Source organism: Dermacentor albipictus, chromosome 10 (assembly GCF_038994185.2).
Source record: "Dermacentor albipictus isolate Rhodes 1998 colony chromosome 10, USDA_Dalb.pri_finalv2, whole genome shotgun sequence".
NCBI classification, from domain to species: Eukaryota; Metazoa; Arthropoda; class Arachnida; order Ixodida; family Ixodidae; genus Dermacentor; species Dermacentor albipictus.
Window position 1 is genome coordinate 55,731,684 of NC_091830.1, and position 16,950 is coordinate 55,748,633.

The following is a 16,950-nucleotide window of genomic DNA, read 5'->3' on the forward strand; positions in this document are numbered from 1 at the left end:
GATAGATAGATAGATAGATAGATAGATAGATAGATAGATAGATAGATAGATAGATAGATAGATAGATAGATAGATAGATAGATAGATAGATAGATAGATAGATAGATAGATAGATAGATAGATAGATAGATAGATAGATAGATAGATAGATAGATAGATAGATAGATAGATAGATAGATAGATAGATAGATAGATGGATAGATAGATAGATAGATAGATAGATAGATAGATAGATAGATAGATAGATAGATAGATAGATAGATAGATAGATAGATAGATAGATAGATAGATAGATAGATAGATAGATAGATAGATAGATAGATAGATAGATAGATAGATGAACCTTGTGTTGAGGCACTTACCAGTCTAACCCACCCACCGACAACCACAATGCGAGGGCGAATTACTGACCACGCCTCTGAACACTTTAAAAACTGTTTGGTTTCGCACTACTCAGATTTCTTGTTGTACAGAAACTCCCAGCTTGTTCCGAGCTGTAAGAAGTACTTCAAACTGCGCACGCTATTTCTACTATAACAGTAACGTAAACCACCCTAGTATTACACCCTATTTCACTCACCAAGGGAGCTATAACGTAAAGCTATTCCAAACTTTCCTATTCCAATTCTTCAATCTGCCCTTGGCGATTGTTCGAGCGAGCGATCGAGGCAAATTCATTAGGAATGCCTGCAGAACCATGAGCCTTCCACTGTAAGGGAGGCGTCACCGTGCCGTGGCCATGACGTCTTCTCGGCATGGGGCGCCTCTACTCCGGCCGCGGCCGCGCTATTCCCTTTGGTCGACCGTGCCTGCCCATCTTGTGGTGTGGCAGCGTCCCTCCCGTTTCGCTCAGTCGTTGCCTATCGAGGGCCGCCGAGATCTGCTGTACGGCCTTGGCTTGGACCTCTTGATTGTAGCACCACGTTGCGGCCTCAAGATTGTCGTTGAAGCAATGAACGACAATCTTGTGGGCATCATTAAGGAGTGTGCAATGAAAGTCGGTGGTAACTCCGTTGGGCAGGATAACAGTAAACTATCGGAGGACACGAAAGTTCTGATCAAGAAACGCCAATGTATGAAAGCCTCTAACCCTACAGCTAGAATAGAACTGGCAGAACTTTCGAAGTTAATCAACAAGCGTAAGAAAGCTGACGTAAGGAAGTATGGTGTGGACAGAATTGAACATGCTCTCAGGAACAGAGGAAGCCTAAAAGCAGTGAAGAAAAAACTAGGAATTGGCAAGAATCACATGTATGCGTTAAGAGACAAAGCCAGCAATATCATTACTAATATAGATGAGATAGTTCAAGTGGCTGAGGAATTCTATAGAGATTTATACAGTACCAGTGGCACCCACGACGATAATGGAAGAGAAAATAGTCTAGAGGAATTCGAAATCCCACAGGTAACGCCGGAAGAAGTAAAGAAAGCCTTAGGAGATGTGAAAAGGGGGAAGGCAGCTGGGGAGGATCAGGTAACAGCAGATTTGTTGAAGGATAGTGGGCAGATTGTTTTAGAGGAACTGGCCACCCTGTATACGCAATGCCTCATGACCTCGAGCGTACCGGTATCTTGGAAGAACGCTAAGATAATCCTAATCCATAAGAACGGGGACGCCAAAGACTTGAAAAATTATAGACCGACTAAGGTAATCGCAAATAGAATCAGGAACACCATAGACTTCTGTCAACCAAAGGACCAGGCAGGATTCCGTAAAGGCTACTCAACAGTAGACCATATTCACACTATCAATCAGGTGATACATAAATGTGCGGAATATAGCCAACCCTTATGTATAGCTTTCATTGATTATGAGAAAGCGTTTGATTCTGCCAAAACCTCCGCAGTCATGGAGGCATTAGGGAATCAGTGTGTAGGCGAGCCTTGTGTAATAATACTCAAAGATATCTATAGCAGCTCCACAGCCACTGTAGTCCTCCATAAGGAAAGTCACAAAATCCGAATAAAGAAAGGCGTCAGGCAGGGAGATACGATCTCTCCAATGCTATTCACAGCGTGCTTACAGGGGGTATTCAGAGACCTGGATTGGGAAGAATTGGGGACAGAGGTTAATGGCGAATACCTCAGTAACTTGCGATTCGCTGATTATATTGCCCTGCTTAGTAACTCAGGGGACCAATTGCAATGCATGCTCACTGACCTAGAGAGGCAAAGCAGAAGAGTGGGTCCAAAAATTAATCTGTAGAAAACTAAAGTAATGTTTAACAGTCTCGGAAGAGAAGAGCAATTTACAATAGGCAGCGAGACACTGGAAGTAGTAAGGGAATACAGCTACTTAGGGCAGGTAGTGACGGCAGATCCGGATCATGAGACAGAAATAATCAGAAGAATAAGAACGGGCTGGGGTGCGTTTGGCAGGCATTCTCAGATCATGAACAGCAGGTTGCCATTATCCCTCAAGAGGAAAGTGTATAAGAGCTGCGTCTTACCAGTACTCACCTACGGGGCAGAAACCTGGAGGATTACGAAAAGGGTTGTACTTGAATTGAGGACGACCCAACGAGCAAGGGAAAGAAGAGTGATAGGTGTAACGTTAAGGGATAAGGAAAGAGCATATTGGGTGAGGGAACAAACTCGAGTTAATGATATCTTAGTTGATATAAAGAAAGAGAAATGGGCATGGGCAGGACACGTAATGAGCAGGGAAGATAACCGATGGTCATTAAAGGTTACGGACTGGATTCCAAGGGAATGGAAGTGTATCAGGTGGTGACAGAAAGTTAAGTGGGCGGATGAGATTAAGAAGTTTGCAGAGACGACTTGGCCACAATTAGTACATGACCGGGGTTGTTGGAGAAGTATGGGAGAGGCCTTCGCCCTGCAGTCGGCGTAAACAGGCTGATGATAATGATGATGATGGTTGCGGCTTCGAGCCGCGACGGGATTGTTCTCATCGTTGTAGCATCGTGCGGATTCTTGGCACTATCCCAAATGATGTGATCTGCAGTGGCTCTTTCCTTTCGGCACACACCACACAGGTTAGTCACGTAAACACTCAGACACACGTGCCTCTAAAAACTTGTTTGGACCACCCCCACTTCGCCTATTTGTCACGCGACGTCACGGAAGCCGGGATAGCTTGCAATCTGGCATGGCATGTACACGCTGATTAGGCATTTTTCAGCGTAAACAAGAAAAATAATTTTTGTGATCCGACGCCTTTTCGCCCTTAACACGCTGCAATTGATCAATAGGTTTGACGCGGCGCGCACTTAACCTGCCTGTCACTCGACGTCAAAAAACCTCACAAACTCAGTGCGTCAAAGGGACCTCTACCCGTTGCACAGGAATTATTATGCCGAACAAAACCGGCCTTTTTTCTGAATAGCCGCAGAGTGCCTCGTTCCGAAAGAAATATAATATCGCTGCCGCCGATCGCTCAGGCGCTGGCTATTGACACCTGCCGAAGAGCATGAGTTTATGTGTTTATAACAAGATTTCTTGCGTGGCCGTATAATGGTATTGAACCCTTTCGGTACGTATGGGACATCGTTCTGCGATGTCTTGTTTGCTGAGGTTCTGTTTTAACGGCATTTTTAACTTCCCGTGGCACGCCACCGCCATTTTAGACAAGCCACCGCAAGCTAATTAAGGGAAAGTAAACCAATCGCAGACGCCGGCACGTCCCTTTTCATCCGGTTATCTTTTGTCAGTGCGCTGACAAGCCCCATCCAAGCCCTCGCCACTTCAGCGTACTCCTCGCCTCTTGTCATTCACACATATAAAAAAAGTGATCAAGGCACGCAATGTTATTCGTTTTGAAAGCAAACAAAAGTAACCTACTATAAACGAATAGAGCGTTTGACTGGGCTGTTCAGGCAACGCTGCGGATCACCGCCCGATGCTTGCGTCGGTGATTACGTAAATATGAGGTCAGGAGATTGGAATATAAACATATTTGAATAATTTTGCGGTATTGGGCCCCAAGTCAAATAATAATTGTTCGGGAACTCGTATGGCGTCTCCTTGTTTACAATATCGCTGACACATGGTCGTCGTCAGTACGCAGCGCAGGACGCAATGACCGGTAATAAACTTAGGGCGTGGTGCCAGCCGTACGTACAATTTGGTGTCGACGGTATCAGTAAAGATTCAAGTAATAACCTCATCTCCCCGTTTCCTTCTTTGGCGACCACTGACGCGTAGTTCTATTTGATGACCTGCTTGCACTTGTGTGGGCGCTCCGCCAATGCCTACGACAAAAGACTGTTCTCCACCATCACGCTTGTTCTCTGTGAGACGTCTCGAGAATTTGCCAGTCACCCCATGTAATAAGATCGTGGCTACGTACCATAAGACAACGTGTGCTTCACCGCAAAGCAGCAGCTAGACTGCGGCACGGGGTGACCCGAAGGAATTCCGAGAACCATCCCAAGACAGCACAACTTCCAGAAAGCGAGCAAAGAAAAAAAACGATATGCTTGAGCACAGGGCGTCCGACGAAAATTATGCGCAAGAAGCAAACATCGCGCTTAGGACGGTGTCGGGTAACCGCGGGTCCCAGACGGCCGTGTGAAGGGGGACGTGCTTGACTTCGCATCTGGCGTGCTCTACCACGCCCGCTACATTACGCTCGGTCATGCGCCCTTCACGCCAACGCCGCCTGTCACTGCTGCCACCTACGACACTTACGATCTCCCGAGCCCCTGCCTTTGCAGGAGCTACAGCGCCTACTTCTCCTGGTGAACCGAGATCGCCGCATCGCTTCGTGTGATGAACGCTTGGACTGGCAGGCTGCTGCAGTGTTTTTGCACGAAGGTTTCTTATATCCCTTTGTTCTGTTGCTATGTGTTGCTAAATTATAACCTTTGTTAGGTGTGAAATGCCTTGGTTAGTCATATATATTTCGTCTGTATTTTTATACGCAATTTAGGTTTTGCTTCTTTATTTACATGTGGCCTCTCGTGTGTGTTTTCTATACGCCTAGAAGGCCCACAAGCGTTACATTAAAACTCCAGGCACCAATGTCGCTGTCACGGCCGTGTGCGCAGAAAAGGGTGTGATTACCGCTGGGAAATTTTTCTCTTAGAGGTCGTTTATGTTGACAAGCTTGTCGCGGAGATTCTCGGGAGACACACGTGTGTGCTACACGCCGGGTATGTTTGGTGAACATGAGAGACACATCTACGCCTATCCGCGAGGCAGATTTCAGAAACAAAGTGATGGGAAAATAGTTGACGCTGGTGCGTTTCCGGTATACCATCTCGATCGTTGCTTTTGAACTCGGGAATCGTCTTCAGCTTCGAAGGGCTCACACGCATTGCACCTTCACGAATTTACGAACGTTCATTCAGCTGTTGTTCCATAATTTGCTCGGTCCTATATAAAAACGTACACGTGTACACGACATACGAACCAACTATTGTGCTCGTTGAACGTGCAAACTAGAAGTTAACCTGGCAAGAAATGCGGTTTGGCAAAAGGGAGTCGATTCGATTCCACTGCTGTGGTAGCCACAATCTTGTGGAAACAGAATGGAAACACTCAGTTACTTCCTTTGTGTGCTGGTTGTACAAGTCCAAGAAAACCTAAAGTCATTGAAAGCATCCTCCTCACCCGTGACTATTGCGTCTGAAATAGTATCCCAGCTGCTTTAATAAATTGCCTTAACATATTACGTGATGTTCATTTGAGCGTGTTACTGCGCTGTCTTATTTTTTCTTTCACTGCGCAATGGGCTGCGACACGAGGACTCGTTACCTTGCAGTTTTATTTCTTATGAGCTCCCTTTTTCGACCGCAGAATGTTATTTCAGCTCAAATAACCGATCTATTTGCTCCAAATCCCGACTAATGTAAGGCCTTCGGTCCATTGTAGGTGAACTAAGGGGGTTGCTTGGGCTAGTTGGTAATTCATGATCAAAAATAACGTACAGCGCGAAGGACATCAGTGCTGTGTATCTCTTCTCTCGCAGTTTTTGTCATTCGCGCTGAACGTTATTTTAGACAATTGTAGGTGTTGTATAAATAAATAAATGAATAAACATACATACATACATACATACATACATACATACATACATACATACATACATACATACATACATACATACATACATACATACATACATACATACATACATACATACATACATACATACATACATACATACATACATATTATGAATGCTTTACAGATGCAATGAGAGCTATTGTGTACACTTCTGGTGAAGTATTCGCACAACATTGAGGAACTATTCTTCAAAGAAGTAGGAAATTCAATTACATAAAAATGTTGTAGATGTAGTGTTTTACAATACTGAGATAGAAAAAGGCATTGTGAGGATACACAGTACTCAAAAACTTCCTCGTGGTCAAAACTATCGCCAATCATGTGCCAGCAGAGAGAACTCAAACGTAATTTCGAGAAACCTAATTACTTACTCACAGATTACATTCTGGAAGTTTATCAATGTTGTCCCACTTTTGCGTATTTTTAATACTGAAGACTCTCGGGCAATAAGGGTGGTCGGCAGTTACTTGCTTACACGGGCATTTCAACAATCACGTTCGAGAGAAACTTCCATGGCCTCCCCAGGAATCAAGGAGAACAAATTATCGTCTCCCCCATTCTGCGCAATGTACACCCGCATAGCAACGTCGGAAGAAGACGAGTCGGAGACTTGGCCCTGCTTCGCAAGGCCGAATAGGACCCAAAAGAGAACTGTTTTGTCGACGACGCCCACTACGGAGACAGTGGAAGATACACGGCCGTCTCAGTTGACCACGAAGGAATAATCATCAACGCGGCTTCGGTCCAATGCGCCTTATCAAGGGCGGCGGAGCAAGTGGCGATAACCATCGTGTTACTTGACGAACAACGTCCATACGTTTTTAGCGACTCCCGAGCTTCCCTGCGAGCTTTAACCCTCGGCTCCATCACCAAGAAAGCCCACTGTATTCTCAAGTGCAAAGTGGCCACCCCACATACACTAACGTGGTTTGCAGCACACACGAAGTCTTTCGAAGAGGGGCTGACCAACGTGAATGAGCCGACTCACTCCAAGGCACGAGGTCTCACGTGCCGTGCCCATAGAGAATCCCCCAAGCCCACGACACCCTATAATAGTGATTCTCCCACCACGTACAACGAGATCACGCTACACGTTTAACCTTAGTGGAAAGGTATATCCACTCCCACACAAAGAATTGACCAAAGCGCAGACAATAACTCTGAGATTTTTGCAGACGGGGATATAACGCAACCCATTTTTATTACACTCGAACTTTCCAGACACGTCTACTAGCATTGCCTGCCCTCAATGCGACGATTCAGCCAACTTGGAGTAAATGCTTTGGCGAGGACCCTCGTTACGAAGCACAGGTCACGCGGACCAGTCAAGATCACATACCTCACTGCGAAGCCCCGACTATGGGCATCAAATCTGGACCTGTTAAAGAGCCCATGATGTGGGGGACAGGCTCTGCTTGCCCGTCCCAACGTGGGAGCTGCCCGCTACGTGCTGATCGCATATCTCAGGACTGTAAACAAAATTTTGCCGTTCATCCATCTATCCATAAACGCGTTTTTTTCGAGCATGAAAGAAGCCGGTGAATACAGGTAAAACTGCCGCGCGACTGGCTGCTCGAGGCACTTTGAATACGTTCGCGGGTTTCTTTCACTCTCGGGCAAATACTTTTATGTGGCATGGTTTGAACCACACAATGCTCTATTGAGAGTTTTTCACGCTGCTCTACATCACGTTCGTCGTTCCGTAGCTCGCTCTCATGTTTATCCCGGAAACAGTAACGATGACAGTGGCTCTACAATGCCGAGGACCACATTGACGACCTTTGGCGTAACTGCCAAGGCATGATATGCATGCTAAAACTAATTTCAATCTTCATTGGCGTATATGTAGCACCTACATCGGCCAGTGAAAGCAATGAAGGGAACAGCAATATTCCCTTTTTTTAAAAAAAGGTTTCCCCCAAATTAACACGGAACTGCTCAGGAAAGGTGTCACCACCACAATTATTTACAAGTAAATCCTTTTTGCGTAAGCTATTCATTGCGGAGCATTCGTTCCACAATCGTACATTTTAGTTACCACTAGATGTCACATTCGACTTTGTACTGTCTTCAACATCAAACCAGCGGGCACAATTTGCAATTTGCTATTTGTCTACTGCGTGGGCCGCTATCATAATGGAATATTGTGTCCCGTTTTACAGCAAATCTGTGTACCTCTACATCCTAGGAAATTTTCGTGTCGTAGACGTGGTAAGCAAGAAACTCCCCATACATGGGCCGATCCCAAAGATTGTGCAATGCCGGCCGGACCCGCGGCGGAGGTGACGCTGGCGTTAAACACTCCCCATACGTGGACAGACCCTGAAGATAGTGCAATGCCGGGCCGACTAGGGGCGGAGGTGAAGCAGACATTAAGCACTCTCCATATGTGGGCCGACACCGAAGATGGTGCAACACCTGGCCGACCCGCGGCGGAGGTGAAGCCGGTGCTAGGCACTCCTCATACGTGGGTCGATCCCGAAGATACTTGTATTGCAATGCCGGGCCGACCCGCAGCGGAAGTGAACTTCGCCATTAGGGGGCAGACATACACAGCTCAGCTGGTCATCCTTCACAGAGTGGAAGGGCACTGAGTTTTTTTATCACGGAATACAATCAAAAAAGTGAGCGACTCAAATAAAACAGAGTGTAGTTCGCACACAGCACAGCCTAAGATAACATAAACTTGAAGCTTGGAAGGTATGTGTAGCATAGTGGGCACCATCCCTTAGATGCTGCCATTGATATTCCACTGTACCTTGTTTGGTGGGCGACAGAACAATGTGCTATTGTTAAACTGTGGCTATTGTAAATTGTTAGACTGCGTTCCCTGCATATAGTAGGCACTTATATACAACATTAGCTGCGCCTACATATCTACAGGACTACAGAATGTAGAGACAATGTGACGAGGAGAGGGAGAGCGAGGCGTAACTGGATGTTTCGTCTACTCGAAGGTAAAGGAGCCGTGAAACACTTTTTGAACATAGTAAGAAAAAACATTGAAGATCTGTAAACGAGGCCCCTGTGAACATATGAGCCGAATATTATGGCACTGCTTGCAGCAGGGACTTTGCAATCACAAAAGAGTTAACAGATGCTTTCTCTCGCATCCGCAATATCAACATCAAAAACCGATGGGAACCATACTTGGCCGACCAACGGTATTGGCTGATTTCGTTATTGCGAAAACATTCTCAATAGTACGCATTTTCTTATTTTGCATTAAATAACTGAAAAATATATACGTCTACTGTTAAAAAAAGCCATTTCATCTTTGTTGGGCGCGTAGTTGCGTCTGCTGAGTGTGGCGTCTAAGATGGCTGTGGCGTTCTGCGTACCGTAGCGGCTACCATAGGGCACCGCGACGAGCCTTTTGGTGCCTGGAACACTGAACTTTTGGCCGGTGCTTTGGTTTTTTAACTCCTCGACTTTGTAGCTTCCAGCGAGCTAGCGGAAATGAAAGGAGACAGAAAGCTGGCTATCTGGTCCTATAATAGTTTAAGAATTTGGAACATTTCTCCAGAATAAGGTTTGTGGCACGACGTATTTTAATATTAATGTCATTCCATGATTAAATACAAAAAATAATTCAGGGCCCTTTAAAGGAAAATGGCGGAGGGTGGCGGATTCGGTATAACTCACAAGGAACGCTCAGCTGGGCATGGACATCGCATTGGGTAGTGGCGCCATCTCTCCATCCTTCTTGTAACAATGACCACGGATGAATCTACCTAGCGCCACTATTTTTGCCTCAGTCAGGGCTTTGGTGGGCAGCAGACAACTTCTCAATTTTCAGTTCGCCATTTCGCGATAGGCCGCGCCACGCCGCGCTCATCCTACCGTAGTCTGCCCGATGTCGTGATTTCTGCGCGCCATTCTGAACATCAAGACGTTGCCTTCATTGTACTCGTTGTGTCACTGCATCATCACTGACATCGATAATGTGACATTGTCATCGTGGATATGTAGCGCCCTGAACACAGCGTTCATAACGTGTTTCCGGCTTTTGCTATACGTTTACGCGTTTGCATCATGGAAATTCATGTTCTGTGAGAATAGTGTTTCTAACACCGAATAGTCGGCGTCTTTTGCATAACTTGGACGCCTCCTATGTTTCGCATTGCAAAGACAAGCTTCACCATCTGGTAACAAACTGAAATGAGGCTGCATAATTAGGTAGCGGCAAAGTGTTTCGCCTAACAATGAAATCGGCCGTGCGAGGCATCTCTATATTTTAAGTGCGAAGCATTATTTGGTGAACACTTTTCATTTCGACGGTATCTATCTAGCCACCTACTACTTGCTGCTCTAATGATCGTTTCGTTAATTTGGCATGTACCGCAACTGCCATTATGACAAGAGCATATGACGATCATTAATGATAGGTCATAACATGATTATCATGACGTGGGTGTCATGCATAGGTCCTAAAATAGCCGCCTACGTCCTGGTGCTCTCACGGTCATTTCATTAACTTGGTAGGCTCCCCGCACATCGCTTCGCATAACATCGATTCCCACAAGGCGTGGGATATGCCGGCGTTCTTTTTTATTTGGTCGTTCCTAAAAGGGCACGGGCTACCCTGCATACACCATTTATTAGAGTAACTTGGCGGAAATTTTCCATGGCCGTATAGTGCACTGTGGGCCTTGCACTAACCACTATGCACTGTGCACTATGGTACATGTTGCTTAGCTATAGTGCTATTTTGAATGTCAATACCTCCCCCCCCCCCAAGAAAAAACAAATAAAAGCAGATCCCGCAAGGGGAACTGCCAAAAACAATTTATGAGGTGTCTCATATTACACCGCGATTTCGCTGCTGAAAGTCGTCCGATGTCCCACTTGCAATTAAACTATAATTGCTGAACCAGAACAAACACTGCAACCTTGCTGCTCAGTAATAAGACAGGAGCTCCAGGCTATGCAATGGCTTTCCATCGAAAGTTTACACAGAACTGTTACCACGAATGAACTCATTTTTCCTTCTCCTCACTCCCGAAAATGACCTGCGACGCAAACACGTTCTCTGATTCCCTTATGTGCCTGCAATATGTCCCGCAGCAACGCCAGTGTACTGGACGTTTAGAGGAATAGGATCTGGCCTGGGGCAGTCCTTATCACAACACTCACCAACAAGTGAAAATGATTCACGGAGACCGATGTCACCAGCCGCAACTGTGCCTCACTGGTGCACAATGGCAATTACATGTGTCACCTACTGTTGAAGTGCAGCTACATACGACACATTCCGCAACTTTACTTTGGATGGTCTAGCCTACACAACGACAGACATGCTGACTTCAACACGGGAATTTCAGAGAATCGTCATTACACAGCCTTACTAGAAGTCCTACACGAGGCGGCGATGCATTCATTAGTGTTTGTTTTTAAAGCGAGACTATGATTGTGTACTATAGCTACCTCATCGGTTTTGCATTGGCCACTTGGTCAATGTGAATATCAACTGATAAGACATAGCTGATTGGCTTCTATTACTCTTGCGTAAAGCCGTCAACCCTGTGCTGACGTCAGGCAACGCTAGTTTTCGGCCTCTATTGTGAGGAATAGTCCCGATCAGGCGATGTGGTAGCCGGTTTCCTATTCCATCAAGTTTTTGTATGTTTTTTTACAAACACTTGATGGAATAGGAAACCGGCTACCACAGAGCCTGATCGAGACTATAGGTACTGCGTTGTTTGTTGCCCATTTTCATCCACGCCCGACCACCTCTGAACAGTTTTTCTAGGGTAAACGTTCCATTGTCTTACAGTACCCATGTTTCTCTTCGTCCGTTCATGCACGTCAAAGATAGAGAGAAGGGAGGAATGACGGGCCGGGAGGTTTCCTAGATTTTGTCCAGTTTGCAACCCTACAGGAAATGAACACGACGTGTGAACGAGAAAGGGAGATGGAAAGAGGGAGAAAAGACGCAAGTATCAATTCAACTTCTACATACACCAAAAAAGGTGCAGCTTATCTAAATTCGCCTGACTGGTTGACACTTTCCATCATTGCATGTAGCACGGAATACTACAGTGTGAATACAATCATGTCCTAAATGTCAGACGGGCAGATTGTCGTTTTGTTTTTTTTAAGGACGGTAACTTACGTTACCAACTGTCAACCAATCAAACATGAGTCCCTGCTTTGCACGAGTTAAATAGGTTCTTCGCCCTTACGAAGACTTTACTTCTTTCATGCAGCTTAAGCAGTTTATTTTGTTATTATCATTATTATTATTACATTATCGTCGCAACTCGGTGCATGTCCCAAAAATATAAGTATGCAGTTGAAATTAATACAATCTGGCGTAGGGAAATGGTTCATTTTGACCGATAAAGAAATAGCTGGTGACTCTAATAAGCTTTCTCCAAGTTAACCTCTTCAGACGAAGAGCTCGAACAAGTTGTGAGCCGTTGCTTCCGATGAAAAGAAGGGATCTCGTTCTCTAGGCGTTTTGCTCTATTCTTAAAAGTAAATTCAAACAGAAAATGTTTCGTTTGACTGGTTATGACAAACTTCAAGTGGCCGAACGCAAGTGTGCATTTGAACACAGCAAATCAAACTGTGCATTGCTTCCTCAAAAATATAGACCTTTTACAACAAGATGTCTACGCATCGCCCACCAGGGGTCACCACAAGCCCGCCGAAGGTGACCACCTTTGGAATCTGGGCAAGCAGGCGCTAGACGCTGCTCGAGCAACGCTCCGCCGAAAGGCCGGGATTATGCTTAGTACTGTTCATTTAAAATTTCAAAAGAGCAGAAAGCAGACCGGCTACGTCGTCATATACAAGAACTGCGACAAAGACTTGAGTTAATGAAATGAGACTGCGTGGGAGCTTCGTTTGCCTCAACTGCACAAGGAGTGCCCGTATTTACGACCGCTCGTCGCCGACATCTTTTGGCAAGGCCAGCACATCACGTTTCACCGCGACGAGCGCTGGATAGCCAGCCGCCGGCAATTACCGGGAACCGATTGCTGACAACGACTGCCAGACAAACACCATCTGCAGCAACAACACAGCGTTATCGCTGCACTTGGCACAAAATATGACCGAATCTTAAACTTCAATAAGCATGCAAGTCAGCGCTTCGTCCACCCGACTCAGGCGTGACTGTTAATCGAGGAACTTCACGTTCCATTACAGCGAAATCAAATGTGGAATAACAGCTGGACACCGCGGCCTTTTCTTTCTTTGCCGAGAATCGAACAGCGGACGACAGAACAATAGGCCACTTGCAACGTCAAGTTAATGTTTGAGCGCGCGCGAATACATTTTAACCTGCAGTGTGCGTATCCGGAAAACCAACTCCAACTTACCTGGCTAGCGCTAGGCACAGGAGCTGAGCATTCAGAACCGACCACGGTGGCCGGAGGAGGTCGCAAACATGCATTTTACTGTGAACGCACATGGATCCACATATCAGCGATGTCGCTGAACCTACATTTAACGACGACAAAAGGTGCGTGGCTGTAAGCGCCCTGCAAATCTAGCCCCGTAAAGACTCGAAGGTAAGCAGTATTCAAGGCAAAGATCAGTCTGCTACATTTGTCGTCTTCAGCTAGTAATCCTGCGCACAATCATCAGGATTGCATCGCGCACAGAGTGGATAAACGAAAAGTATACTTACGCTGCCTCTGCATCATTGGCTAAAAGTCCTGTGTTGTCTACACGCTCACTTTTCACCGTGGTGGCCATAATAGCGGTTGTCTGAGCCATGCCTGTGACCGACGTGGGCATTGTAAGCAAGCGAGCAAGCAAGCGCCGACCAGAAGGCGCTCAATGGCTGGTGCACTTACGGGGCATATATCGCGGTGATTATGGGTTTGATGCTGTGCAACGTCTATGTAGTAACTATATGTCTCGTTACGCAGTGTACTGTGGCCTCCCAATGAAATGATCGATCACTCAAGTTTATTCGGGAATTCGGTTGATTATATTTTTATTAGACATTTCGGCGCAGCTACTCACCGCGTAGGCCACTGTGTCGAAATGTGTTTAATGATCGAAATAAATATGCTACCACTGGGCGAACTTGCTGTACTTGGTCATAGGCACAAACGCGACATCTTCTTTTTCAGTTTTTGCATTGTTTGGCAAAAAACGAAAGAATGTATCTGTTTAACAAACCGAAAGAAAAAGCAAACAGAGCATATTATTTCACCTCTTTATTAGGCGCAACAAGCCACTCAGGAATGAAAATACAGGGGTACAACTCCTGGGTTACATATGACCGCACGACCGCTAATGAAGGAAACATTCAAGTATTATAAACAGCAATGAATAAGTTACAGGTCTCACATTCCTTCCAACACGCTCTTTGAAAAACTGAGCCCAGTTTTGTCGGACATGATACAAAAAATAACAAGGATGATATTACTATTAAAGGCTACCCCATCGCGTGGTGCACACTTCCAAGGAGCTGCGTCTTCAGTCTAATATTATTATTTCCATTTTGTACATAGCAGAAACGGTGTGTTTCATTTGGTCCTAAGTATAACACCAGTGGTTACTATTTTTGTAAATCCCCTGTAAAGCACGCGCATACATAAAATACCATTGCGAACATACTTCGGACTGCGTAGTGTTACTTATAATTAGTACCAAGCGTCCTCTCCATGCATAGCTCTCCTGTGCTACGGCCGAGAGTCCTTACAGCAGTGTGTGTGTTATCATGGAAATGTAACACATGTAGTGGCATTTCGAGAATAAAGGTCACATGTAAAAGTGCGTTAGAGTGTTGTAGCTCTGTGTGGTGCCTGTACAATGATAAAATATATCTAAGGCCAACTGCGCCTGCGCTACCTCTGTGGAATATTGCGGCACATATATATATATATATATATATATATATATATATATATATATATATATATATATATATATATGGCGCTCCATACCTCAGCTAAGAAGTCACTTATCGATTTCTGCGAAGAACTAGAATCTAGCACTTACCCTATTGCCAAAGCGTCAACAATGCAGACGGCGTGGCACTACCTGGTAGATAATTATTAAGGGAAAGTGAGACGTCAGCCGAAACATACCCAAGCGTTACAAAGTAAACCCCTACGGGTTTCTCGAAAGAAAAGCCTCGCAGTTGAAGAAACATTTGTGCTAGTCCGTGACTCGAACCCGGGACTACCACCTTTCGGGGCAAGCCGCTTTACCATCTGAGCTAACCAGGTGGCTAGCAGATGGCAGGGCAAAATCGAATTTGTCAACAACTCGAGGCAAAGGCCAGACTCTGACGTAATAGTTCTGATATATTCCTGGTAGGTAGATATCAGAAGGCTTTCGCAGCTTGGTGGGGCTTCTTTGGCCTAACGTCAAAACAAACTGCGGATCGCAATCCTGGCAAAGGTTTTTTTTTTTTCAACCACGTTATTGAGACTAAACGATGACCACTTTAACATATATTTCTAACTTTCATGACGAAGGACAAGTCGAAAGGGCACATTATTATCGAATCAGGCAGCCAGGGCATCTGCCATGATGCTACGCAATCACGGTAACCCGTGGTCATAGGAGACTGGAATTCTGGCTGGGAGGGGCAAAATTATTGGCCAAAACCCCAATTTCGTTATGAGACACGCCGTATTGCGGGACTCCGGAGTAATTCTGACCACCAGGGGATCTTTAACGCGCCTCCAATGCAACAGACACGGGCACTTTTACATTTAGTGCTTATGGAATCGTAGCCCCCACTGCCGGCACTTCATTCGGCGACCTCATGCTTTGCATCGCAACACTACAGCCGCTAAGCCACCGCGGTGGGGCGGTCATAGAGTTATCATACTAACTCTAGTCAAAAGCTCCGCGAAAAAGGTGGCAATCACATAGGCGCTCTCATGCCGCTGCCTTTCATATATCGCGAAAGATAATCACGATGCTATTTAAAAATGAGCCTTGATATCTAGCACGTCCGTATGGATGACGTGTGTAAAATTCATTCAGAACTTCTTCTAGAAAGATGGCAGGGTAAAGTAATGCTGCCATGGAAAATTTAAAGTGCATAAATGGGTGCGTTTGAAGGCCCCAAAACTAGGTAACGCCACCCTACCGACGCAGGCTAGAGATAGCGTTCGTAGCACGCCTCTGCTGAATCGCATCCCCTCTTCCGCGCATGCACCCCTGCCTTGCGTAGCAAGATGACGGTGCCCTTGCGGCTACCGATCTCAACTTATGGGTGCCACGGCACGCTTTGCCTCTGGAGTTATTTATATTATAGAGTCCTAGAATAGGGGCGCCAAATGTTTGGGGTGCCAGAGAAATAGCGTAGAAGCCACTGCGCATGCGCAAGACGCAAAGTGCGTTTGAGTTTTGCAATGAGCGCGCTATTTCACTGATTTACCGGGAGCCCCAAAATTTGCCCCAATAGCTGCCCCAAAAGATTTGCGTAAACAAACATGGCGGCACCCATCGAAGCGACCGCTCTAGCCTAGCACCCCACTGGGCCCGATTCGTGTTAACACAATAAATTATCAAGCTAGGAGAACATACGACAGGAATCACTTTCTCTCGACTAGCATGTGTTATGAAGATCGATTCATTTGACGTCGCTGATGCCGAATTTAATTGCAGATTTCATGGCTCGTAGGCCTAACATGGCTTTGCTTCACTTGCTATGGTACGTAAAGTCGGTTACTCGAAACTAAGTGCATCTAATTGTTCGCTGCTAATAGAATAACCTATAAACGGAATTAAACGCTAAAACACGAAAGCAAAAATGACTATTCTTGTCATAATGAGGTACATTTTATTTTACTTATTTCCAATCGCTCTTCTTTGATGCCACAGTGGCGCAGTGAGCGGAAGACTCTATCCGCGAACGCAAAGCCCTGTTCTAAAGCCCTTTACTCCTGCGTGCCCCAACACTATCACCCGCAAAGCTCATTGGTGCGCGAAACT

At 45.6% G+C, this 16,950-nt stretch overlaps 1 protein-coding gene across 1 annotated transcript in view; it reads left to right on the plus strand.

Annotated features, from left to right (window-relative positions):
• The window catches only part of LOC135917054 (uncharacterized), a 68,176-nt gene that overhangs the window by 22,226 nt on the left and 29,000 nt on the right, over nucleotides 1–16,950 (plus strand). The gene's annotated exons all lie outside the window — the stretch shown is intronic.